Source organism: Vidua chalybeata, chromosome 10, assembly GCF_026979565.1.
Source record: "Vidua chalybeata isolate OUT-0048 chromosome 10, bVidCha1 merged haplotype, whole genome shotgun sequence".
In the NCBI taxonomy this organism is placed as follows: domain Eukaryota; kingdom Metazoa; phylum Chordata; class Aves; order Passeriformes; family Viduidae; genus Vidua; species Vidua chalybeata.
The window spans coordinates 23721111-23747673 of record NC_071539.1 but is presented as its reverse complement, the minus strand read 5'-3'; positions in this window follow the sequence as shown (position 1 = coordinate 23747673).

The window sequence follows — 26563 nt, the reverse complement described above, 5'->3', positions numbered from 1 at the left end:
TTAATTCCGGGGTTTGAGATGTGATTTGTCAGTCACGTAATGAACAAAGTTCCTGATACTCCCGGGCAGGGCCTTCCTAGTTCCCATGGCAACACTGAAACAACTACTAACTCTAGCTGAGTACTGATATTGAAATGTTAATTAGCTGATTGCTCTGTTTGTTTTCTCTAAACTACCTGGAGATAACCGGCCTCCCACCCACCACATTGCCATTCTGGGACTAAAATGCAAATTAAAAAAACCCCTTGGGATCATGGGAGTGTTTTTAGGGGATAAAGACACCTCTAAATAAAGAACTAAACACAGTAGAGGGGGCTAGACAAATGCCCTAGCTGAGGAAGAGGGAAACACATCCCCTGATTGACTTTTGCCCGTCACCATCACCTCAAAAGGAATAGACTAGAGTAGGCTGTGGGAAACAGAGATGGAGAGACAGAATTCCTGGTGCTGCCACAAGGGAAGGAGTGGGGACAGCTGTTGTTCTGGATTTCAGCAACAGACTCTGCATGCCTCCTCACCTCTTTGGCCACCTGGGAAAGTTACAAGAGTGGGGGTGAGCTCCATGCTGGGCCCTTGCCCAGCTGATCCTTTTAATAAAGAACTGAACATTAATAAAGGCATTAGCCCTGTTCATTTCAATGTGGCAGGAGTTCTTTTTAGTGTGAAAGGAGTAAGTGGAGGTGGTTTGCTTTAAGTGGGGGCTTAAAAATGTGGCTTAGAGAGCAGCAAATAGTTGTCACAGATTTTTAAGGTATCATCTGCATCTTTCCCTTCCTTGATTGCCCAGGGATTCTCTGGGCACTTTTACCACCGAGCAAGGGAGGATTTGCGCCTGAAAGCGGAAAGAAAAGTGGGACCTTTTGCTTGTGAGAGGGAAGAAGTATGCTAATGTTGTTAGAAATAATTTGATGGGTCTGAATATCTTTGAAATGGGTCTGAAGGTCTCTCCTGACTTTGGGCAGTTGGTTCCTCACTGGCCCAGACAGCTTGGCTCCTGACATAGACAACGGTTTGCACAAGCCCCAGTTACTTCTAAAAGTAGTTCAGAGTTAGAATTCTGATACAGTTCAATTGCATCAATTACATCTAACTATAATTTCAGTGTATTTTCATCACTCAGTTTCAATGGAAAATGACAACAGAATGAGAAATATAATGATGACAGAATGAGCAATATGCATCATTTATTATCAAGGTCTGTGTTGTCACAATTCCTGATTGGTTTCTTTTTCTCTAAGGGAATGGTTAATGTTTGATATTGCGATTTTTAATGATGACTAATAGAGAGTTGGGGGTCTGGAGTAAAGCTGTTATTTAAACTGTTTGCATTTATTATGAATATCTAAAATAAATAAAGTACTTGATTTGCACTGTATTTGTGCCTAACCCTTTTGTTATGTGTATTTTAGATAATTTGTGCTTGTGAGAAATAGATGTATGAAATACGCTATATTGGTAAGAAATATTCCTGTAAGTTTTTTAAGCACCCAAGCCAGGGACAGGAAGGTTGCTTCACAGTATTTTGAAACCGCAGCTGGCAGCAGGGAGGAAAGGACCTAATTTGCAAAGGAATGGACGTGGCTGGCTCAGAGATGGGTGCTTCTCCAAGGTAATCCGAGGAACACCCAGGCGGTGAATACTTGATAAATATCTCAGGTGGAGATAGCCAGAGCCATCAAGAAGACACATCTCAATGTTGAGTTCCAGTCACCCTCTGACTGGCATACATGGCTTCCCAGACACAGTTTTGTTCAACTCAGCTCAGAGAAAAAAGACTCTATGAATATATATATAATATTTATATATATAATATATAAAAATAAAATAAAATATAATATATATATTATATATATACATTATATATAATATATATTCTCACATATGAATATGTGGGACATTGAATGGAAAGAAAAGCCTGATCGATCTCCGAAATCCCTGCCTTGAGCAAAAAAAACTGTATAAAAACCGCTTGAGCAGGATGGTCACGTGAACATAGGGAACCCTCTGCTGTAGTGGTCAGACCTGTGTCTCACCCAGCACCGACCCCAGGCTCGGCACTGTCCTTTTTATTTTTTATTGTGGCTGGCTCAGGCTGAATTTGATTGCTAAATAAAACGGTATTTTATTTTTTGATTTGGCTGGACTAATTTTTATCTATAACACTTTTAAATCTGATTAGTTATTTTATGAGAGTAGAATTAGATGTTTGCAGTAGAAATGCCAAGAGGTAGATTCGATGTCAATATTCAAGAGAGAATCAGTTAATCCAATCTGCCAGAACTTATGTTAGTTCTGTGGGTTGTGAACCCTTTTCATGATTTAAATTTCCCTCTACTCTCTCTGAATGCTTTTTTCTTCTAGAATCTGAGAATTATGTAAACATGATATTTGTTTTTTAAATTAACTAATTTTTTTTTTTTAGAAAAAAACCAAAAAAAGCCAATCACAGTCAGTTGTTGGAAAATACACAATTATGAATATAATGAAATACAGTTGTGGTACTGGGAACTTGTGCAGCTTTGGGCTTTTTAATGCAAATAATGAAATTAAATTGAAATAAGTCTCACTGAAATTTGTTTTTAAAGGACCATTGAAAAACTCAGGTAGAAGATTGTGGATATTCTCAGTTCAGTCAGAGAGAAAAAGAGACATTTCTACCAGGCTGGGCCTGGGAGAGAGTTGGAAAAGAATGTAAATAATTCTCTATCTCTCTTGTTGTTCACATTGTTTATAGATATGTTCTGCCACCGTGCATCGTTCAGAGCGCACCAATGATGTGAGATGTTTTTACTTTAAGACCAATGAAATTGGTCTGCACGATGTTCTCTATAAATAGAGCGGTGCATTGGAAATAAATCAGTTTTCTTCTCGCCTTTTGATCTTGGAGTTCTTCTGTTCCCGTCCTGCCTCTGCAGCGACAGAAGATGAATAGGTTTTATTTTTGTTTCTAAAATGCCAGCTCTACCCTGAAAAACTGGCAGAGATAAAGAACCATACAAGTACAGCTTGTGCATCCTGCCAGGGAAGGAAGTCCCTGCCTTCCGCTGCACAGCAAGGCTTGTCCAAGGCTCCAGGGATGTTTTTTTCAGATTCTGAGGGAATCCCTGCCAGGCACTTGGATGTGAGGAAACCACACCCTCATTTCACAGATTGGCCAAGGTGTTCTTTGCACTGAAAACTGAATTTGGGCGAGTTTAGGAGGTCACTTGGATTATTGTGAGAGAACTCCCTGGGTAGAGAAGTGCAGGTGTCTGAAAATGCTTCAGCTGGCCACAAGGACAGAGGCACAGCTGAGTGCCCTGGTGTCACAGTGCAGCCTGTGAAGCACAAATCCTACAGTCCAATAATGTGTCCAATCTAATTCCTGGCACTGATGGATTATTCTGAAGGACCTTGTGAATCTGTATCCCCTTGTGTCCCAACATCACGATCCCAGATCGCACTCACTGGATAATTCTGCATATCCCCAGCTCCTCATAGCAGAAGTTATACATGTGGATCAAATGCACTTTATAACAGGGGATTCATCATTTTCCCTCAGTCTATTAATTCCAAAATTGATTTGGAATTCAAATTAGCACTGTTACCATGCTAATTCTCTGGATTAGAACAAAACCCAGGCTTGGAAGTTGGGATATCATTTATACCTTTATTTGTTCTAAATATGCTTCCATATATTAATGTTTAGAACACCCCAAAACCTCATGCTCTCTGGCTGTTACTGAATGTTACTGTGCAGTTGATTAATTCAGCTTTATCATGTTGTCCAAGAGTTCTTTGGCCTACTTAAAAATGTCCGCTTGGAAAGTGCCCTTGAATCCAGCAGACAGCATGTGATGAATGAGACAGAGTCCAGTCAAACAAACTTTCTGAGCAGAAGTGGAGAGGATTTATGACTTTAACTTCCTCCTGCAGAAGTGCATGATTGGTGGATTTGGGCTGTCATGGGTTATTTGTATGGCAGTGAAATCTGGAAGTCTCAGGAGATTCTGTATTCAGAGCCAGCTCTTTCACTGGGTACATTAGGAAGGTGAGCAGAGAGCTGAGGTTCCTCCAGTTCTCTCAATAAATGAATGGCCAAGTTGGCATTTTGGGTGCCTGGCTTGTTAGAGAGGGTCTGGGGAAAATACAAATTAAAATATAAGGCCTGAAAACTGTCCCAGTGGAAGCTGCCCAGGAAATCTGGTGGAAAACAAATAATGTGGAAGAAATAGAGTAGCTAGAAAACTGTGATTTAAAATATATTGATTTTTTGTTTGTTTGTTTATTTGGGCTGTAAGTAGGGAAATTCGATAGGTTCATAAGTTTTGCCCATAGGTTGGTATAATACAGAGAGGCTTTAACTGTAAAATGAATCCAGGTTCAGTTTTATATGCCAGCTCCTCTCAAATTGGATATTTGTGTTCCAGCTTCTAGTTCAAGCCTATTTCTAATGCATTTTGCTAACAAAACACAGAGGTTCTGGTGGCTGAAGTGGTTACGTATCAGGTCACATTTTAGCTAATTCCTACCTAAAATAATCTTTCCCTTTATCCATTCTCCCCGCCCCTCCTCCCCTCCCCGATTTAATTAGAGAATCTTAATATTAAACCATTCTGGGCTGCTGAAACATTTGATTAATTTTGTGTGGTTGCAGCTCTGTAATGAAACCCTGCAAGCAGTCGAGAAGCTTTCCACAGCTCCATGAACACAGCTGTGAATTATGGCTGTGCTAACACTCCAAGGAAATAAGTGCAGCATTCAGTCTCAGTGGAAGGTTTCCATCTGATTGGATTTCCAGTCACAACTTCTTCCCCTTGTGCTGCAAGGCTGGGACTCCTGTGAAGATGCTGGGCTTGGAGAAGGGCAAATATTTACAGTGCCCAGACAGCTTTCTAGTCAGCCATAAAGATGGGTGACCATGGCACAAGGCTTTGAGAGAAGATTTAAGGGAAGAAGAAAATACAAATGAATCTGACTAACTCAGAGCAGAGTAAACGGTGAAATTTGCAGACGAATAGACAGCTTTGGAAAACATCATATTAAATTATGGGAAAGGTTTGTCTTGAAAAAACCCCAAGACACCATCTAGTTTATACTTTTTCACAAGGCAAGATAACTTCTACCAAGCTCTTCCTGATAAATGTTCCTGTAATGTGTTCTCCAAAAGCCTTCAGTGCTAAAGCAATGCATCACAGCTCTCCACTGTCCTCACCACATGGGTTTTCTTAGTGCCTTGCCCAAATCTTTCCTGCTGAATGCTGAGCCCATTACTTTTTCTTTTGACCATAGAGGATAAACAATATATTAACTCCTTCTCTTCCCCTCTGTGTTGTGTATTTACAGACTTAGACTCAGAACCACAGAAATGTGAGTTTTTAAAGGACATGCAATCCCATTTCAGTCTTTTCCTCAGGAATTTCAATAGAATTATGATTCTGTGACATCATGTTGGGTCTTGGGTCGTTGTTCTTGTTCTCCTACAGGCAGTCTGTGGTGGATGTGAACCTTCAGTGCAGTGCTCAGATGATCGATTCCAACAGAGCCACTGCCAGGCTGGACACAGGAATGACTTCTTGATCTTAATGACACTTTATGTTTGGTATGGAGCAGTGATCTGATAATGCTGTATTCAGTTTGTGATCTACCAGACTCTGGTATCCTTATCTGGAAAATTGGTGCTTCTTGCATTTTTCCTCCATCGTGTTTTGCAGGGATTTTTCTTGTATCTTTGTTGTTGTTGGGGTTTTTTGTTGGTTTTGGAGGGCATTAGTCCTTACTGCAGTGCTTTGCATTTATTCTTACTGACTTGCACCTGTATATCTTGGACCATTACTTCTATTTCTCTAAGATCATTCCCAGAGCACTAATAACTTTTTCTGTTATCACATTCTGTTTCTATTTAATCAATCAACAGCCATTTAAATTTTCTTCTTGAATTTTGTTTTGCTTGGTTATTTACATGAAAAAACAGAAGCAGTCTGCTAAAAATATATGTGCATGCATTTGCACATGCTGTTTCATTTAAAATACGGCCTTGTGTCTGGCAATATTTAGTATGAATGGGAATGTTCAGAAAAATATGTAGGAGCAGATGGAAAACCAGTTTGGAAAACTCTGAGGGGAAGAGTGAGCCAGTAGAGGCTTTGAGTCTGAAAATCTCCCATGGGGAGCAGCCTGGAGGAAGTGTCGAGGAGCTGTGAAAGCCAAGAAGCCTGGGGAGCTCACTCAGAGCTCACCCAGAGCTCACCCAGAGCTCACTCAGAGCTCACCTGTTCTTTGGCAGGTGCCACAAGGCACAAAGGGAAAAGAACAATCAGAAGCAGCAGTTTTCTTGCTCTTGGCACAATGGAAGGATGTATCATTTCCATAAAATATGTCCACCTGTATTACTGAACTACTGCTCTGGAACTTCCTTGCTGTGCAAGGCATTTGAGGCGTTCTGGGAGGGGTGAGGGTTCTCTCTCTCTCTCTCTCTCCATGAGCACTCTGTGCTGCCTTCACTTGCTCAGTTGTTGATATTTGTGAGGCAGAGGTAACATCAATTGTTCCTGAAGGACAATTCCCAGAGAGAATCCTCCCCAGTGTCCTACTGGGGTAGCACTGGGAGGGAGCTCCTGCTCTGCTCACATGCTATGCCTGGCATTTGGCAATTCTTGTTCCAAAATAGGAATGCCAAATAAAGTTGGATTCCAAAACGCTTCAGCTCCCCTGAGCAAAGCAGTATTTACAAGGACAGAAATAGATTTAGCATCGTATCAGCAGTCCTTTAATGCATGTTTTAAATACTAGGCACTCCTCTGGGGGAAAGAGTAGGGAGAGTTGTAGCTGTGGATAAATAAAATGCTCAAGCTATAAATAACAGAGGAGATCAGAGGTGGAAAATCAGGATTTTTGGAGAGCTTGACCTTAAAAATTCCTCAAAAGTGTGATTTTAAAAAGCAGATTTTCCATTCTTCTTTTAATTTCAACAGTTTTAAGATGGAATGCTTAACTGAGATCAGGTTGCCAGTGGTACAGTTATGGTCTTTAATTATCTGCTGTTGCTTCTAGATGATCTTGGAATTTATTGATGTGGAATTACCCTGGTGTTTCCATCTTTTACATTTTTGCAGCACTGGGAAATTTTTCCTCTTCCAGGCAGATCCACCTGGCATCTCCTCCATGACCACAAATCAATTAAATGATCTTGCCAGAATTGCAGAATTTTACAGATTGAAATCCAGCAACTGTCCTTTACTGTAGGCTGTGGAGAAAACTTTGTAAAGTGCGATAAGAGTAAGAAACAACACAACAACACCCTTTTGAGGTCAGGCCAGGCTGCATGAGAAACTGAGAGTTGCAAAATCATCATGAGAATGAGGAGAATTGAACAAAAGAACCTGGGTATGGAGTGTGTGTGTCTATGGACAAGAGTGGTGGAAGAATTTCAACTGACCTGCTCTAGAAATCACTAAGAAAGGCCTAAAAAGGGACATCAGAAAATATTTTAGATATTTAAAAAATTCTTCACTTTTGTTTGAGGCTATTTTGAAACTTGAAAGTGTTTTCTGTTATGTGGTGCAAGGGAAAAGCTCCAAAACACTGAAGATGATGCTGCCATTCCTGTTTTAAGCAGAGAGCTCTTGCAGTCTGGAAGGTTCCCATTGTCTGTCTGAGGGAGAGCAAGGGCCAGAACCTCAGAGCCTGGGCCACAGGGAGTGTCTTCACCCAGAGATTATGGATTTCCTTTTCCTGGGGAGCTTTCTCATTGTCTATAAATCTGAGGCTAAGTTGGTCATTCAGGGATCACAGCACAGCTTCTAATTCTGCAGGTTTGAATTTAATCATGAACCCCAGATGCCTTTTCTGATAAAATTTTCATGAAAATTCAGTAAGAATGTATTTCAACAAAGTAATATTTCTTTATATAATCACTAAACATTTTTAGTCACCTACTACTGAGACAGAACTTTTATCCTTTGTGCTATCAAAAAACTTCATCCTCCGATCCAAAGTATTTATGCAAAGATTTCCCAGAAGCAAGCAAAGAACACCAAAACTCACAAAAAGAGAGATGACAGAATTTCCTGAAACACATCAAATATCTGTGCTAGGGAATTTATGTAAAATAACTTTAACACCTGTAGTCTTTTCAGAAATCAGGCTTTATAAAATTCAGAAGCAAAAGGGCAATGCCCTTTTACACGGACTTGAAAGGAACTTGGTGGAAACAAATACAAGAAGTGTTACTGATTCTTTTTTATTCTTTCAATAACTGTAAGCCCCAAATTTCCAGTGGTGTGGGCTCCCTCCCTCACTGCAGCAGTTGCTCCTGCTCTGTTTTCCCAGGAATTGCTAATGCAGGTGGATGTGGATGTGACAGCCTGGTCAGAGAGCGAGAAAACGGAATTCATTTTCTCACGGCGGACTTGGGAGACATTTTGGGGAGTTGTAGAGAAACGATGATACCTTGTTAGTATAAACAACCTGCAGCTGGTGTTTTCCTACTCTGTTTTTCTGTTCTTCTCAAGGACTCTTTGTGAGAAAAGTGCTTTTGTTAATTAGCCAATCAAGTAGAACGTGTTGAACCTAGTTATAAAAGAAGAGAACTTTTGAAATTAAAGCTGCTGCTGTGTGAACCAGCCTGCTTGTGGATTTGTGTCATTTCTTGCTCAACGGTGACAGGTGGCAGGTTTTGGAAGGAGATGCCACCCAAGAGGGAATTGCCAGCGTTAGGGACTGACATGGGTTCTGACAAGCAGTTGCTAGAAGAGGAGGGAAGAGAAACTTCTCAAGTGACAAATACTAAAATGGGTGAAACAAATGCTTTCAGAGTGAGGTTGGATGGGAATGTTCTTGTGTGGAGGAACCAAGTGCCAGAAATATGTACACTTATATATATATATATATATATATATATACACACACACACACACACACATATACACACACACATCTTTGGGTAGTGCTGGGAACAGAGCTGTGCAGGATTCTGACAATTCCAGCAGAAAGTGTGCCTGGGAGCAGGATCCACAGCCGAGCTGCTCATTCCCGAAGGGGAATTTGCTAACTCTGGCAGCAGCAGAGCTGAGGCTTTGTATCCTTTCATTCCTCTGCTCTCAGATCTCCCTGGCCCTTGGGACTGATGCAAGGCGTGTGCGCTTGGTTTAGTCTTCCTCAAAATCCCCTTCTCCCTGACAGTTTCCCATAAGTTTCTGGTGGCATCCAGCAGGGATTGTTGTTTTGATGTGCTGATGGTGCTTTACAGAGAGCTCGGAATAATTCCTGCCTGTTAACTTCTGTGTACTCCCACAGCAATCAGCACTTTTTAACAGAGTCAGCTAATAAACCTGTAAAATTCCTTGTAGAACTGCTTCACCCGGACCTTCAGAAGGTTAAAAATTCCAGTTATAGTTTACAGTGTGGGGAACAGCAACTGTCTGAAGTCTAGAAAGCCTGGTAGCGTATGGAAATAATTAAAAGTAACATTTAAAGCATCTTTTATAAGCAGAGATTGTGTATTTAGAACACTCTCTAATACTGACAGTGACAGTTGGCACAATCCAGCTAAAGCCTATCCTTCCTTTATTCCCAAGAATAAGAGATGAATTGTTCTTATTTAGACAAATGTTGCTGGGTTGTATATAGAAACTTCTTTTGTCATTTAGATAAGGTTTTCCTTGGGTCTTTAACTAATCTTTCTGAAGTTAGCATGTGTAGCTGTGAGTTCTGACAAAACCAGATCTCAAAAATTGTGTTTACATTGTTGTTTAATGCTTGCGATATTAGGGCTTACATTGACCACAAAGCTGACTCATAAGCTTTATTAAAAAAAAAAAAAAAAGGAAGGGTGTTTTTTTAGCTGTTGTGTGGTTTTTTTTGGTTTTTTTTTGTTTTTTTTTACTTGGTTTGGTTTTGGGTTTTTGGTTTTTTTTGTGGATTTTTGCTTTTTTGTGTTTGTTTGTTTGGGTTTTTTTGTGTTTGCTCATTTGTTTTGGTTTTTATGCTGGGATTACTGGTTCTAGTCCAGTTTGAATTCTGACATTGGAAATAAAACTGAACTCCTGTAATATTTCTGGTGTTACAGAATAATGAAAGCTCAATTGACTACTAGGCAGCAGTCTGGGGAGATCTGGCAATAGCGGGGTGTGGTAGTGTGACCTTTTTGTGTGACATTGGTGACATCAGGATTACTTTTGGCTACTTGGGCAGAAGCTTCCAGCTGCACCCTCACTGAATTTTCATGATTACCCCTTGCTGCTCAAAACCAACTTTGGAAGCCTGCCTTGTTTCTGGAAAACAACCCCAAATTTCTTGCAAAAAATAAGAATCAGATTTGAAACATTTGTGCTACAAAGAGACAGAAGCCCCTTTTTGTAGATAAATCCTTTGCTATTTCAAAGAGCCTGGCCCCAGGTCTGCCTGCAGAATGCTCCAGAAAATCCTTACCAGGACTTTTCCTGCTGACTGCTGTGCAAAAGCCACCCCTGTGTATCACAGAGCATCCGAGGGCAGCCCAGTGTTTGGGTGCAGAGCACACAGCCACATCCTCCAGCTCATGAGCAAAACCTGGCTGTGCCCAGGGCAGCTCACTGGAGAGCCTTTCTGTAGAGCCATAAAGCACAGGAGAAAGCTGAACCATTTAAAAACCAAATATTTGGCACCTCCGGTCTCACTGCTGCTCCTCCACAGCCATGCTGGCTTTTAGCTTCCTCTTTTTATTAAACTATTAAATTGGGAGTTTTTATTACTCCCAATTTAGCACTTCTAATAAAAAGTCACGGTTAAAAGCCTCTGTGGGCACTGAAACTTGCAGCTGTGATTTCTCTTGATGAAAATAAAGAGAAGCCCCACTTTTAAAGCTTGCCTCTGTCAGGGGGTGGCTCCAAATCAGAGAGAGCTGGGTGGGATAGCAGCTGAGGAGGAATTACAGCAGCAGGAAGGGGTGAGGAGAAAGGAGAGAAGACGGCAAAAGAAGAGAAATATTAATTAGGTGTTCACAGGGCAGCTGCAGTATGAAAATACTTCAAAGTCTAGAAATAGTCCAAAGCCCCTCAGTGCTTTAATACAAGACTTATTTAAACATGACATCAGTGTTCAGTAACAGTGCCTGGAACCTCACTGGAGAGGCTAATTTTACTGTTCATGGAAAGTTCTGTCCTGTGCAGTGGTCCTGACAAGTGTCTGTCCCAGAAAAAATTGTGGCAGTGGGGTGAGGGAGCACACCACTACAATCCTGCAAAGTGGCTGTTTGAGACTCTGACTGCCTGTAAAGGGCAACTTGACACCTTGACGTAGGGATTCAAAGCAACAATGAAAGAAATTTTAGTACAAAGGGGATTATTTTCTATCTAGCTTCTTAAACTGACATCATTATCTTTTACTGAAAAAAAGAAGGAAAAAAAAGGAATAAATATTTTAGAAGTGCAAGAATATATTTTTAAACTGTATTTCTGCTGGAAATAAATATTTTCATTATGAAAAAACACTGAGATGAAAACTCTGATATATAATGATTTAAAGTTTTCCATCTTAAGGTAAAGTTTTTTATGGTCCTTAATGGAGAAAGATAGAATATTTTGAATTGCTGACGTTGAATTCAAAGTTACCTGACTGGGCTGCAGGAGTCAGTTGTGGGATAAGAGGAATTCTGAAGGCATGAATGGTGTCTTCTGCAGGGCCTTGGAAATCTCCAGGAGTGCTGCTCTTCTCTGCTACCTCTGCTTTTCCCTCTGCTGAGAAATGAGGCCACTTCCCCAGAGGGAGGTTGTATGGCTCATAACTTAGTTTGTGTTTTGTTCCAAAGAAGGTCCTAGAACTGCAGACCTCTAAACTGAAAAGGATAAGAGCATAAAAGTGCCCCCTCTTTCATTATCTGTTTGATGACCAGAGCTGTAGCAGCTGAACAGCTGCTCAGATGTCTCATCGTTTACAAAGCTCTGCTGAAAGCTTAAGGGGGAAATAGTCTTTCATTGCAGACAGAACTCCCTTTGATTTCTGCTGGAGCTGTGTTTCAGGCTTACAATCTGATGGTGCACTGAGAAAAGAGGTCAGCCCATCCAGACCCATCTTCAGAAACATTCCTCAGGTTGCACCTTTCAGCAACGTGACCGAGTTAAATTTAGCTCCACTGATTTTGTTGAAATTTCCTTGAATATAACTGTGCTGGAATTGAATGATAAACTGTGGGGGTTGCTGGGTGTCTTGGTTTGAAAAGCCAAAAAAAGTCTGCTAAGGAAGGCAGGAGCCTCCCCTGAAATGGAAAATGCAAACCCCCTCCCTCCAAATTATTATAATTTGGAAATTAAGGGGCTCTCAGGCAAAGATAGGGGGATAGGAATAACAGTTCTTTATTGGGAACATTAAAAATACAAATGCAATAGTACCAAAAAAAAAAAAAAAAACCAACTACTGGCAGAGTGAGAACAGCCTGTGTGTCAGGGTGGTGGCAGCAGTGCCATTCCATGGTGGCTCAGCCCTCCTGCAGTGCCAGCTGTGCTTCTGCTGGAGCAGGGATCCTGGACAAGGCTGGAGTTTTCCTCTGAAGATCCAGGGCTGGTGGAGATGGGCCTGGGCTTCCTCTGGAAATGCAGTGGGGCAGAAAGCTGCTCCTCTGGGAATGCAGTGGAGAAGAAAGCTGCTCCTCTGGGAATGCAGTGGGGCAGAAAGCTGCTCCTCTGGGAATGCAGTGGGCAAAGGCTGCTGTGGTGTTCCAAGGTCAGATTGTATCCAGGTAGGAATGCTTGGCTCCTCCCCTGGGCAGAGCCTCTCCCCATGGGATGATGGAATTTTCTCAGCCATGCAGGGACACTCAGTGGCCATGGACAGCAGAGATCTCCTGCAGGGAGGATTGGCTGTGGGAGAGATAAAGAAAAAACTGCCCCATGAACAGCAGAGAAGTGCCCCAGCTCTGACAGATGCAATGGAATACACACCCTTAACTACATATTGCAACTTAAGATACTGGGTCTGAGTCACCTTTGGTGCTGCCTGTCCCGCCTCAGCTCTCCCATATCCTCATCATATTCTGTGAATGAGGCAGTGGTTTTTAACCTGCTGAAAGTGTCCCTGAAGCCAAAGCCAAGATGTGTTTGGGTGACAGGATGGTCCTTAGGAGAGCACATTTTAAGGCATGGCAATTCTCAGCTTTTGGCAGTAGTGCACATCTGGGCAGCTCAGGAATGATTCCCCTGCTCTTGGAGGCCACTGCTCCTGCCACACCTGGCTGTGGGAGAAATGGTGTCCACAGAGCTGTGCCAGTTCCATCCTGGGACTAATGCATCCCTTCCTGCCCGTGCTGTGTGCGGGGCATTTCTCAGCCTTGGGCAGTGTTTGTGTCCCTCTCTGTGAGCCCCCATCCCTTCTAGGTAGCTCCTGAGTAACTCCTGCTCGCTGGTGCTCAGGAAGGAGGCACATCAGGCAGAAGTTATTTTGCTCCACTGCCACCCCATCAGCTGCCCTGATGTCACCACGCCCTACACAGGGTGTCAGCCAGCAGAGCAAGGGGTGTGACCATGGCTCAGGACCCAGCAGTGTCACCCTGGCTCAGGGGCTCAGCAGTGTGACCATGGCTCAGGACCCAGCAGTGTCACCCTGGCTCAGGACCCAGCAGTGTCACCCTGGCTCAGGGGCTCAGCAGTGTCACCCTGGCTCAGGACTCAGCAGTGTCACCCTGGCTCAGGGGCTCAGCAGTGTCACCGTGGCTCAGGATTTAGCAGTGTCACCATGTCTCAGGACTCAGCAGTGTCACCCTGGCTCAGGGGCTCAGCAGTGTGACCATGGCTCAGGACCCAGCAGTGTCACCATGTCTCAGGACCCAGCAGTGTCACCCTGGCTCAGGGGCTCAGCAGTGTGACCATGGCTCAGGACCCAGCAGTGTGACCATGGCTCAGGACCCAGCAGTGTCACCCTGGCTCAGGGGCTCAGCAGTGTCACCGTGGCTCAGGGGCTCAGCAGTGTCACCATGTCTCAGGACCCAGCAGTGTCACCCTGGCTCAGGGACCCAGCAGTGTCACCATGTCTCAGGACCCAGCAGTGTCACCCTGGCTCAGGGGCTCAGCAGTGTGACCCTGGCTCAGGACCCAGCAGTGTCACCATGGCTCAGGGGCTCAGCAGTGTCACCGTGGCTCAGGACCCAGCAGTGTCACCATGGCTCAGGACCCAGCAGTGTCACCATGGCTCAGGGGCTCAGCAGTGTCACCGTGGCTCAGGACTCAGCAGTGTCACCATGTCTCAGGACCCAGCAGTGTCACCCTGGCTCAGGACCCAGCAGTGTCACCGTGGCTCAGGGGCTCAGCAGTGTCACCGTGGCTCAGGGACCCAGCAGTGTCACCATGTCTCAGGACTCAGCAGTGTCACTGTGGCTCAGGGACCCAGCAGTGTCACCATGTCTCAGGACTCAGCAGTGTCACTGTGGCTCAGGGACCCAGCAGTGTCACCATGTCTCAGGACCCAGCAGTGTCACCGTGGCTCAGGGAATCAGCACTGTGGCTGCCTGGGGTGACAACATAGGCTCAGCTTCTGGGCAGTGGGGAAGGGACAGTGGCCATGAGCACACCACTGCAGAAGTGAAGAAATATTTGGGTATGGCCCAATGAAAAGTGGAACACAATGATTCTGATGCAGGGAGAAGAAGAGAGGAATCTCTCTTTGTGCTTGCTCTAATCAACCAGAATGACTGTTTGTATTTCTCCAGGGCTGGAATTGGGGCAGGGGGCACACAAAACTGACTCTCATGAATAATTAATATATACATTTTTAAAATGTTTCGTCAACTCGGTGAATTAAGGAGATCTGCAATGAACAGATGAAGTATTAGACTGTGTGGAGTGAAGACAAGCATTTAAATTAAGAAAGCAGCGTGATAAGATTGTGCATGCTGAGTCCAAGAACCCTTGATCTAGACATTTAATGGATGGAAAGAAAGACAGGCAGGAATATATAAAAAGATGCTATTAGTGCCCTGGGGTTGTCTGAGGAAAAAGGACTCTTCAGTGTGAGAAATTAATTTGAAAATGTTGACTTTTTGTCCAGATATTTTATGAGGAACCCTATGGCAAAGTACAGAAAGAATAGGAAATATAAAAATAAAAGAAGGGAAGGAAGATACAAGATTTTAGAGGCTCTTTTCCAGGATTGTTTTTTCACATTCTTGTGCAGTGGAGAAGTCTGCCTTTTGTAAAGGAGATCAAAGCTGTAAGAGAAGGAAAATCTAGCATCTAGGCCTAGTGATAAAAGGAGGAAGTGTCTGCAAGGGGATGACAAGTGTATAGTTGTTCCTCCTGTCAGATCTAACATGAAATTGGAGGAACAAAACACACCCTGCACCAATCCAGCTCTTCCCACCGGGAGTGGTGGGCTGAGGCAATGGAAGGACACGCACACAGAGACTGTTAAACTCAGGGGAACAGAAAAGCTGCTGTGCTACAACTGAAAGGAAATGCCAGAAATTTTCAACATGTGAACTGCTTAAGAATGAACATGATCAAGTTTTTGATTGAAAACTAATTGAAATTGAGTCAGAAAATGGTGGAAGGTAAAAGCTTTTTCATTTTTGACTGTCTTGAAACATAAGGTTTGGATTCACTTTCTCAATTTCTCTGTGTGGTAGAGACCAAAACTTGATGAGAAAGGTGGAGAGAAGCCTCCAGCCCTTGCAGTGGTCCAGATGCATTTCCACATTCCATATTTCCTATTCCATATTCCATATTTCCTATTCCATATTTCATATTCCACATTCCATATTCCATATTCCATATTCCAGATTCCACATTCCATATTCCACATTCTACATTCCATAATCCATATTCCACATTCCACTTTACACATTCCATATTCCATATTCCATATTCCATATTCCATATTCCACATTCCACATTCCACATTCCATATTCTATATTCCACATTCCATATGCCACATTCCATAGTCCACATTCCATATTCCATATTCCATATTTCCTATTCCATATTCTACATTCCACATTCCATATTCCATATTCCACATTCCACATTCCATATTCCACATTCCACATTCCATATTCCATAGTCTACATTCCATATTCCATATTCCATATTTCCTATTCCATATTCTACATTCCACATTCCACATTCCATATTCCACATTTCCACATTCCACATTCCGTATTCCACATTCCATATTCCACATTCCACATTCCACATTCCACATTCCACATTCCATATTCCATAGTCCACATTCCATATTCCATATTCCATATTCCATGCTGCTCTGCTGCTGAAGCAGCCCCATATTTCTGTCCACATGTGGGGCACTGCAGGGCTGTGCTTCAGGGTTCTGAGGGCCAGGTTCACACAGAACCATTTCCCCCGGGCTCCTCCTTTTAGAACCAGCAACAGGGTATATGAGTGGGGTGGGAAATTATTTGCTATTTGGATGGCCCTGTATATTCTTTACTCTAAATGTCACCTGCTCTTTTGTGCCCCGATCCCTCGCTGTTAAGCTGATGTGGAATTTCTTATGCTATCTGTACTGCAAATATGATAAAATTATTTAGATCCTTTCAAATACTTTGTTTAAACATGCCTATAGTTTCTCTAATGCATAGCTTAAATAATGGTACACTTGATGAACATAAAACAATGATGTTTTTAAATATCTCATACACCTCAACACTAAATTTTTATTCTTTGCTGTCTTTTACACTGTTTTCTGTGTGAGGGGGGTGGTCAGGTGGAGCAGAATCTGCACAAGCAACGTGGTTGCTCTACAATGAGCCCCTTCTGTGCATGAGATGAAATGTCAGAGGAGTATATCAGGGGTCCCTGATGGCTCCAATGCTTGTGCCAGAGCTCACTGAATGGATTCTGAATTTGCAGACACATCTTTGGGTGAATTCACTTTCCTTCTGTTGCTCGCTTTTCTTTGTTTGCACTCTACAAACTTCATGTAAGTGATGGGATGTTCACTGCAGAATATTTCCAGAAAATTATCTTTTCACCTTGTAACCATTAAATCTTGGAAGTATCTTATACTCTTTGCTTGTCCGAGTGAATTTCTGAGGCAGTGATCTGCCTCTGGGAACTGGGTACAATTTATCTGTGGACATTTGGAACAAAGACAGAACACTAACTTGTGACTTTCAGATACTCCCTTAGAGAATCTTACTCAAACATTTACCTCTTTGAGGCAGAAGTAAAGATGATTTTGGAGATGTTGAAGTATCAATTTTACTTCTGTTGTCCTCCAGGCTGGTGTCTCTGTTCCCTTCCCCGTTCTCTAATCTCACTTTTGAGCCCTGGAGACAACAGCACAGTCAGACTTTGAGGACTGGCAGGCCGTTGGAAGTCTCAAGCCCAGCAGACAGGTCTCCACTTCTCCCTTCCCTCCTGGGACAAGGAGAGCTGGAAACTCCCACCTCCAGCTCGCAGTGCCCTGCTTTGCTGCCTTCCTGCAGGGATGCCTTACCTGCAGCAGATTGCTGCACTGCTCTGATGCCATCCTGGCCCAAAACTCCCCCAGCTTTGGCAGAACATGGTGGCAGGAATTGTTGTGTGCATTCCCAGACAGCTCTTTAAAGGGAACACGACTGTGTTTATGCATAGATTTGTACTGGAAAAAATGGAGAGGTCCAGGGAGCTCCGGAATACAGTCCATTTGTGGTTTTGCAGACCCTTCTGTCTGCTGCTGACTTTCCCGGGGTCATCCTTAAGGGAAGGAGGGGAGCTGGAGAGCAGGGTGATCCCCATGTACAGCTGATTTACTTGCTCTTTTAAATAGAAAATTTTGAGACATTTTCTTACATACCCACAGGGTCTTCCTTTCTTCCTTTCTTCCTTTCTTCCTTTCTTCCTTTCTTCCTTTCTTCCTTTCTTCCTTTCTTCCTTTCTTCCTTTCTTCCTTCATTGCCTTTTCTTTTTTTTTCTTTTTTAGAGGAAGAGGAAGACATTTCATAACAGTGTAAGTACTGAGGATGGGATATCACAAACCCACTACAGCCGGATTAAGCAACTGAGCACGTGGCTGGAATGCCTGGAAAGTTAAGAAACAAATAGTCTATGTAAGAAAATAGAAAAATCTTTTCTTGCCCCAGAAAAAGTTCCCCTAATCTTAAGTTGCAATGCTCTTATCTACATCACTGCCTGTAACTCATTTGTGTTATGTAACTGCTCCATTTTGCTGACCATTTAAAAACTCAGAGGAAATTCCTCAGCTCCATCCTGTTTTGTTGCACACTTACTCTTCTTTACTACTCTGCTCCAATGTAATCTCTGGATAACACCTTTTGGCTTCAGATGTATTTTTCCTTTCTCTCTTGTATTTTTCTCGTTGTTTTGGTTTATGCTCTTTTTCGTTCTCTGGATCATGAAAGAGATAAGCTGTTCCTAAGAAGCTGTTTTGGAAACACCTTTGCTGTTCTGGCCTGGCAGACAGGGTGCTAAAGCATCGAGCTGTTCATGATGGCTCCTCTTTCTCACAGGGGCTGGCACAAGCTGAGACATCTGGGTCTAACAAAACACATCCAAAACCCCAAAAATGGGATGGGATAATAAACCATCCACAAGACAGTCCTGCAGGTTAAAAGCAGCCTTGGAGGTAGCTGGAAAGGCAGAATTTGCTCAACTAGCAATGGAAAGCTGCTTTCATCTAACATTTTTTTCTGCTGGTTTGTGTTTTTTTTCTTTTGGAGGTGTTTGTCTGGCTTTTTACTGGGTTTTTGTTGTGGTGTTTCTGTTTTGTTTTGTTTAGTTTTCTCATTTTGTTGTGTGGGGGATTTTTTGGATTTTTGTTTTGATTCTTTTTAAGTAGCAATATAGCCTGTTCTTGTAAAGAGCTTTGCTACAAAATTGTCCCACCAGCCTCCTACTTTTCCAAATTTTCTCCAGTGCATTTGGGGTTTTCTTCTTTGTTTCCATTCCCTCCTTTCACCTTTCTTTCCCCAATTCCAATATGATAAAATGTATAACTAAAAGTCCCCCTCAGAATGAGAAAAAAGAAATCAGAAAATTGAAATGTATACTAATAACTCTGATCTGGACTCTTTCTCTCTTAGGGAGTTTGAATTAGTTTGATGTAATTTATTAACACAAACCAGATAACTGCAGAACAGTTGCAGTTTGGATCTAAAGCTGAAGTTATTGATGACGCAACCAGGTCCCTTGGTCTCCAGCTGTGAGGGGAGTGGCTGAGGCTTGGGAGGAAAGGCAAAGAGCTCAGCAGTCACATTTGACCAGGTAAGTGGTGTGAATCTGTGAAACATTTATGTTGAAGAGGATCTTTAATTCACAATCACAGGTACCACTTGAAATCCATTGCATTTCTTACCACGTATTGTTTAGAATTGGAAAACCAAACCGGATGCTCTAAACAAACCCAACACTGTTTTTGTGAACACAAAGCACTCTCCAACTCTTGGTTCACTTTCCTCTCTAATTCTGACCAAGGTTTCCTGTGAGATCCCCATTTTCACCAGGAGATAACAGGTTCTTGTAGATGATGGCAGTAACTACTGTAAAACCATCAGTTCTAACATCACTCTGATAGAGCTGCTTCTTTGCAAGCAGTGGAATTTATATGATTGATTTTGACCTTTTCTCCCCTCTGGAAACCTGTGCTTTTGACATGCTGAGGTCTTTGCTCTGTTGTAGCATTGTTTAATACAGGTTTAGCTATCATTAAATGAGTATGAAATAGGACTGCCATGAAAGGGAGATGTTCACCGCTTAGAATGTCACTGTCTTGCACGTGCTTGTTTAAATTCTCACATGTGAGAGAATATGAGGTCTTTGAGATCAATAACAGCATGAAGAAAAAGAAAAAATAGAAATATATTTACAGAGAAAATGTTAGTGTTTCTCAAGAAAAGCCTTGAGGATTTTGCATTGAGTTATCAGACAACAGTCTTATAAAAACAAAATATCTTTTGAAAAGTTACGGTGAATCAATAGGGATTTTTTAACACCATTGTGTCCATATGAATTTTATCTCAAAACAGCTGCTATTGTTTAAGGCTGGAACCCAGAAGAATACATTTTCCTGGGTTTATATTTTTCCTGAATCATCTCTTACAGCAAAGCAGCTCCTTGGCTAGGAGTGTGAGCTGTGTGAGCTTGTCTGAGGAGCTGAGCTATTCTGTGTTTTCTCTGTGCTCTCCTCATGTACCGAGGGGGGGATCTGAAATGAGGGGCTGTGTCAGAGTCCAGGACACCCCTCTGGCTGCCCTGGCTCTCTCGAGACCCTGGCAGGGGGCTCGGGGACCTTGGCAAGAAGTCAAAAACACCTGTGGCTTCAATTTTAGCCTGTGGGAGAGGCTGCCAACTCTGTATGAGGAATTACAAGCCAAGAGGGTTTGAGTAGTGTAATAAGGGAATTGGCACAGGGTGAAAAAGTAGAATTTTGGGGTTTTTTAGAATGTAATTCAGGGGTACAGGATGGAGGAATCTGGGCATGCCCTAGCCTTTTCTTCTTTCTTCTTGTCCTCCATGTCTTGCTGTGATGGTGACACTTTTCTGTTGGTCTATGATGGGGACACACTGTCCAACACAGATTTTAGGTATTGGTATGGGAGCTGTAAACATGGTACATGTAATTTTGGGTATATAATGTGGGAGACGCCTGGGGCTCGCAGCAGACTGCCATGGCTTCTGTACTAGATGGACCTCGGCAGGTCAGAGAGAAACTGTTATAGATAAGGAGAAATAAACAACCTTGAAAACTCAGCTTCACGCATTCCAGACCTTTTCTTTGGCTGCCGGGCTAGGGAAAAAGGACTTTCACACTGTTGGGGTCATTCCAAGCAGGCAAACCCTGACAGGGCTGGAGCCTCCTCGGGGTGAGTGTCCCTCCCACTCAGAAGTCACTTGGGGTGGCACGCAGGGCTTTTGGAGGAGGCTGTGGAGAGGTTTTGTGGTTGGAATTCTGCATCCAGAGGCAGACAGAGCTCCTGTTGGACTGGGGCTCACTCCAGCACCTTTCAGTGCCATCTATCCATGCTGAGAATGTTTAACAGCTTAAAAATCATTTTTACAAATAAAAGAAAGCTGGTCTTGAAGCAGTACATAGGCTTTGACCCTTTCTTTGCAGTTATTTTAGCTTTCATTCAATTCTACTGGAACTGCCACTTCAATCTTTGGCTTTTGATTTAATAGACCCCTGTCAAAGCCAGCATAAAACTGATTTAAAATATCCATAGAAACAGACAGAGTATATTGTCTTTATCTTTCAGACTGATGTTTTGTTTCTCTTAGATCTTTGTAAAAATTCAGTAGAGGGACTTGAAACACTGCATTTAAATACAAGAAAATCTAATATATATGAGGAAAAAGCCAAGCCCAAATTGCTGTGTGCTGAAGGTATGTTTTATACATTACAGTTTAGCTAAGACCCACTGAAGGAGAAACTTCAGCAGCTTGCCAGGGCCGTCTCCATCAGCTGTGGCTGCTGTTAGGGCCTGCTGTAAATATTCTGCTGGTTTACAGCTGCCAACCCATGGACCTGGCACCACCCATGCGAAATGTTTAGATTAAAAAAGAAATATTTCTCTTCTTTCCCTTCAGAGGTAATCCTGGCAATAAATAGCAAGAAGGACAAGCCATCAAATTAGTGGCGAGGATTCATTTGCAAATGCTGTTATCTCACTCATTTCATTCATAAAGCTGCACCAGCCAGGTGCTTGGAAACCAAGCAGGTTTCACCTTTTAACAGCAAATCTACTAAACTACAGTGGGTCTCTCTTTATGACACAGCTTTATTTACATTTACTGAAGGAAAGGGGGTGTTCTTGGCACTTTGAGCAGATGGTCTGGGCTCTCCAGTTCTACTGAGAACTGTATTTGTAAGTAATGCAATATTTATAATATCATTCATGTATTTCTAATTTTTTTTAATGAACTGTTTTATAAAGAAGCTTCTGAAAGTGAGGAGTGACCTTTCTGAATCTCATCCATGGAATATTTTACAACTTGAGACTAAAGAAGATATTTTTTACATCTATTTATAAACCATCTTTTTACCATATTTTATGGTTTAGACTCCTGACCTCTCCTTCCAAATGTTTCACACATCACGTACTTGTTATATTGTGTCTGTGCTATAGAAGTAACAGCATTAATGGTTTCTCTTTAGAGGTTATCTCACTTAAAAGACAATTGGGGTACATGGTACCTGTGGTTGATGAAGCAGGACGGAAAATTTTGTCTTAACCACTGTTTCCAATTCACTGTCATTCATTCTGAAGCATTTTTATCTGCATTAGCAGTTTAGGATTATGTTGGATGCAAATCCCCCATGTTCAGTGGCCAAAGGATTGGAGCCCTTTAGGTCAGTGCGTGAAGCCCATGCCATGAGCCAGTTCCATGGTGAGCACTCAGGTTTGAGCCCAGCATTTGACTGGAGGACACTGGTTCCAGAAGTGTCCCCTGGGCTTCTCACCACCCCACCTGAGCCTTCAGCTCTGCTGTGTCAGTGTGGATCCAGAAACTGTCACCGCTGTCCATGTCTGCCTCTCAGCCTGTCCTAAACAGCCCCTTGTTCATATTGGCACCTTAAGGAACTACTCCAAGAAGCAAAAGTCCTTCAGCCCCAACAGTGAGGAATGCAGTTTCATTTTTCTTTTTAAATTTCATTTTTTCCCATGCCATCCTCCAGGCTGTTTGGCTCTCAGCCTAGGAGTTCTGTGGTTTTTATGGGAGGTCTAGGTGCCCAACTGCTCTAAGTAAGTGTTATATCCTTGGCTTGAAAAAGGCTCAGCAGCATTCTGGCTTCAAGTATGGCAGTAATTTGAGGGACAGGAAGCCAAACTGAAGTGGTGATAGTTATGTGTGAAACAGATCTGCCTGAGTTCTCCAAGAGCAGATTTTAGTGGTAAGTGTCTACCTAAAGAAATCCATGGCTGAGAAGAGGCAGATTCCCAGCACAGATCAATTAGCCCGGCCTTGTTCACTTGAGTGGAGCTGCCAGTTTACTGCAGGATTTGCTGCAGGAACCTGGCAGAGAAAGAGAGAATATCAGCAAGGACATCAATCACTTGTTGCACAGCAGTTTGCTTGGCATGTGGCCGCTTGCTACAAATTGCCCTCAAAAGCTTTACATCTTCTTGGAGCACAGAACTATTTAGTATGTTAGACTTCCTGCAATTTGGGGGCCTGATAGAATTCCCTTTGTGGGCAATGGTCTGGATGGCAATGCTTTAAGATACATTTACATGTACGTAAAATCAGGTGTCAAGGACCAAACAAGGTGAAACTGGGTTCTAGTGTGAAAATGTCATATTTTCAGCATTCTTTGCAGACACAGAAAAGCCAAGAAGCCATGAGGGGCTGGAAGCTTCTTCAGGAAAGACACAAAGAGGGAGAGAGATGAGTTTCTCCTATCTCAAGATTTCTGCTCTATCAGCAATGCTCATCAGATGTCATATCAAAAAGGCTTTTCACATCAAACATGAGACTCTGGTTAATATTTCAAAACTTTCAATTCCACATCCTCTTTAGCTGTACAAGTCTCCTTACCTGTAACCTGTTGGTGCTTTTCACTTCAAAAAGTAGCCAGATTGGAAGTTACTGACTGAGTCTCTCATTAGCTGTGGGTGCCATGAACTCAGAAAAAGATAATGAACAAAACAAACACCAGTTCTCAGTCTTCTTCTTTCTGAGAAAGTTCAGGTCTGGCTGACAGTTTGCAGTTGGGTTAATTATTCTTGCCCTTTGGACAACTTGTTCTTACATGAGGACGCATTTCCAGTTTCCCTTTCTCCTCAAACATCAGTAGGACTTTCCATTCAACTCCACCAGAACAGACCCGTGGGAAGGTCTGATATCAATCCCTTTTCTTTACAGAGTTTGTCTTAGTTGGTCATCCAGTGAGAGTCAGAGTTCAGGGATGAAAAAAGGGCAATATCCAATTTTTGTGTTTAGACACTCTGGAAATTCCAATACTCCAGTCATATGATGTTCATAAGGCTGTTTGTATCGGTTTTCAGTATCTTAAAATATTCGAAAACACAGTTTTATTTACTTTTTCTATTAGGAAAACAAACAAAATCAGAAGAAAACCAAATGCTGTTTGGTTTGGGTTTTTTGTGTTTTTGTTTTGGTTTTGTTTTTTTTTTTTTTTTTTTTTTTTTTGTTTTTTTTAGTTCTTTTAAATAAAGAAACCAAGTTCCTCTATTTACAGTCTTTGACAAAACTTATATAAACAAGCAAACTGGGGTTTTTTTTTGAGCTTTAACAGCAACTTTGGGGGAAGTAAGGTTTCCAGAGCAGGAATCTAACATAACCATAAAAATAAATGTCAAAGAGTTGTGACATGCAGAGACTCTTACTACAACAAACTGGAAAACTCATTAAGTTCCAGTTACTCATAACTCATGTACTCAGGTAACTTCACTGAATCCAGGCCTCTTCTTTGTTCCTTTTGGAATCTTGAAATCTTCGGATAAGGAAGTTTTGGAGGACACTTTTCTGTTCTGCTTCATCCCTCCCCAAAGCAGTGACATTGGTGCCCACTGTTTTCTCACGCCTTCCGAGCCCAGCCCTCACTTTGCATCTGCTGCTTCCCGACCTTCCTGGGCGTTCCTGTGCTTCCCCTCCTCCAGACAATGCTCTCAGGTCCCAAACTGCTGATTTCCTTCACTTCTGAGTTCAGAGTGGCCCCATTTTGTGCCATGAAACACAGTCACAGGAGATGTCATTGAGAACATGAATGCATCAGCCCTGAAGAAAGGACCAAAGGGAATTTAGGGAGACAACTGAAAATAGCCATGGCCATATGGATTTCATTGGGTGTGTGTGATATGCTGATGCCATCTCTTTTTTGGTAGCAATTATATGCTGTTTCCAAGTCTTCTAATTCTTGTTTTGCATTTAGCATCTGAAAGCCATTTTGGAGAAACAAACTCTGAGAATCATTACTGCACAAATTGGTAAACTGGGTGTAAACATTTTATAAGCAACATGTTCAGTCTTATTTTTTTATGGTGGGATTTGTTGGGGTTTGGGTTTTTTGCTTTATTTTTTTAAATGAACACATTATTTCACAGCTGCTAGCTTACTGGGTCACAAGTTGATAGCATCTCTGCCTGGCACAGGGTTGGAGTTATTACTGACTCTCATCATGAGTTAGGCCACTGTGGATTCTTTCATTTCTAGCAGTTGCTGTTATAAATGCTGTATCATCGTTGTGAGAATTTCTCTGATCTTATAACATAAAGTTTATTTGCTATATCCTGAATCTGTCTGTTTTCTGATGGAATATCACCTAGAAGTAACTCGAAATAGCAATGAGCATCATATTTAAGGAATGGAGTGTTTAGGATGACAGCTATGATCTTCAACTGACTTGGTATTTGAATTTCCTGGATTCATAGGAAAAAATGGAAAATGTTGTCCTCTATGTTTGTAATAATGTTTTAAAAGAAGCTTCAGGGATATAACCGGAGTGATCTGTTGCTGCCTTGAGCTAAAGCAACAAGAAGAGGAACTTCAAGAAGCTCTCTGGGATTTCAGCTGTGACTTTCTTGGGTGCTGTCACAAGAGGGGAGATAACATAATCCATGTATCTGCAAGTCCAGGGGAAAACCATCTTGTGTAAATCTCCCATTTCCAGCAAGCATTCAAGGTGTGGGATAGATGCTTATGGAACATGGTAGGCAAAGTGTTGGAAGGTTTTTTAGCACCCTTGTAAAGCCAGGACAGTTGTTCAGAGACCAAGTCCAGCTTTCTGCAGAAGCCATTACCACAGGCTTTCGCTGCCTGCCAGCAGCACCCTTTGTGTTACAGGCTGCTGTTTCTGCATCTCTCAGAGCTGTCTCTGGTTTGCTCTGTGGTGTGTTCTATAAATCATGCTTTGGCAGGAGACACTGGAGGGTGCTTTCTGTGGAGGTAATAACCTTTGGCATTGATAGGGCACATCAGGGAATCACACAGAACTTTGCTGATCTTGATAACAACCCTCAGGAGCAAGCAAGCATCATCACTCCCATTTTGAATGGGAATTTTGTATGAATTTTGACCTTTTACTGTACCTCATGGGATGTTCTGCTTAGCCTTAATATTCTGATCTTAAACTTGTGGCTGAGTGGAATCCTCACGTGCTTCACATGGTAAAACCCTCATGTGATGCTTCTGGTTCATGCTGCTCCCCAGTGAGTCCCAGGCAGCATGACATGGCCTTGGCTGCCTGGAGTTGCCTCTGAGGGATCTTTCCTGAGTAAGGCTTGGGGCAGGATGACTTCTCTTCTCTGCTGCTCCTTGGACAGCTGTCAGACATCTCTGTTTAGTTCCATATCATTGTCCCCATCCATGTGGAGGTGAGTCCTGCAGCCCAGAGTGCCCACTGGAGGTTGGTGAAGCATCTGAAGCAGGTGCTTCACAGCTGGATGAACCTGAATGGGCTTGCACTGAGGCTGGATCAACCTGAATGGGTTTGCACTGGGGCTGGATGAACCTGAATGGGCTTGTACTGGGGCTGGATGAACCTGAATGTGTTTGTACCAGGGCTGGATGAACCTGAATGTGTTTGTACCGGGGCTGGATGAACCTGAATGGGTTTGTACTGGGGCTGGATGAACCTGAATGTGTTTGTACCAGGACTGGATGAACCTGAATGTGTTTGTACCGGGGCTGGATGAAC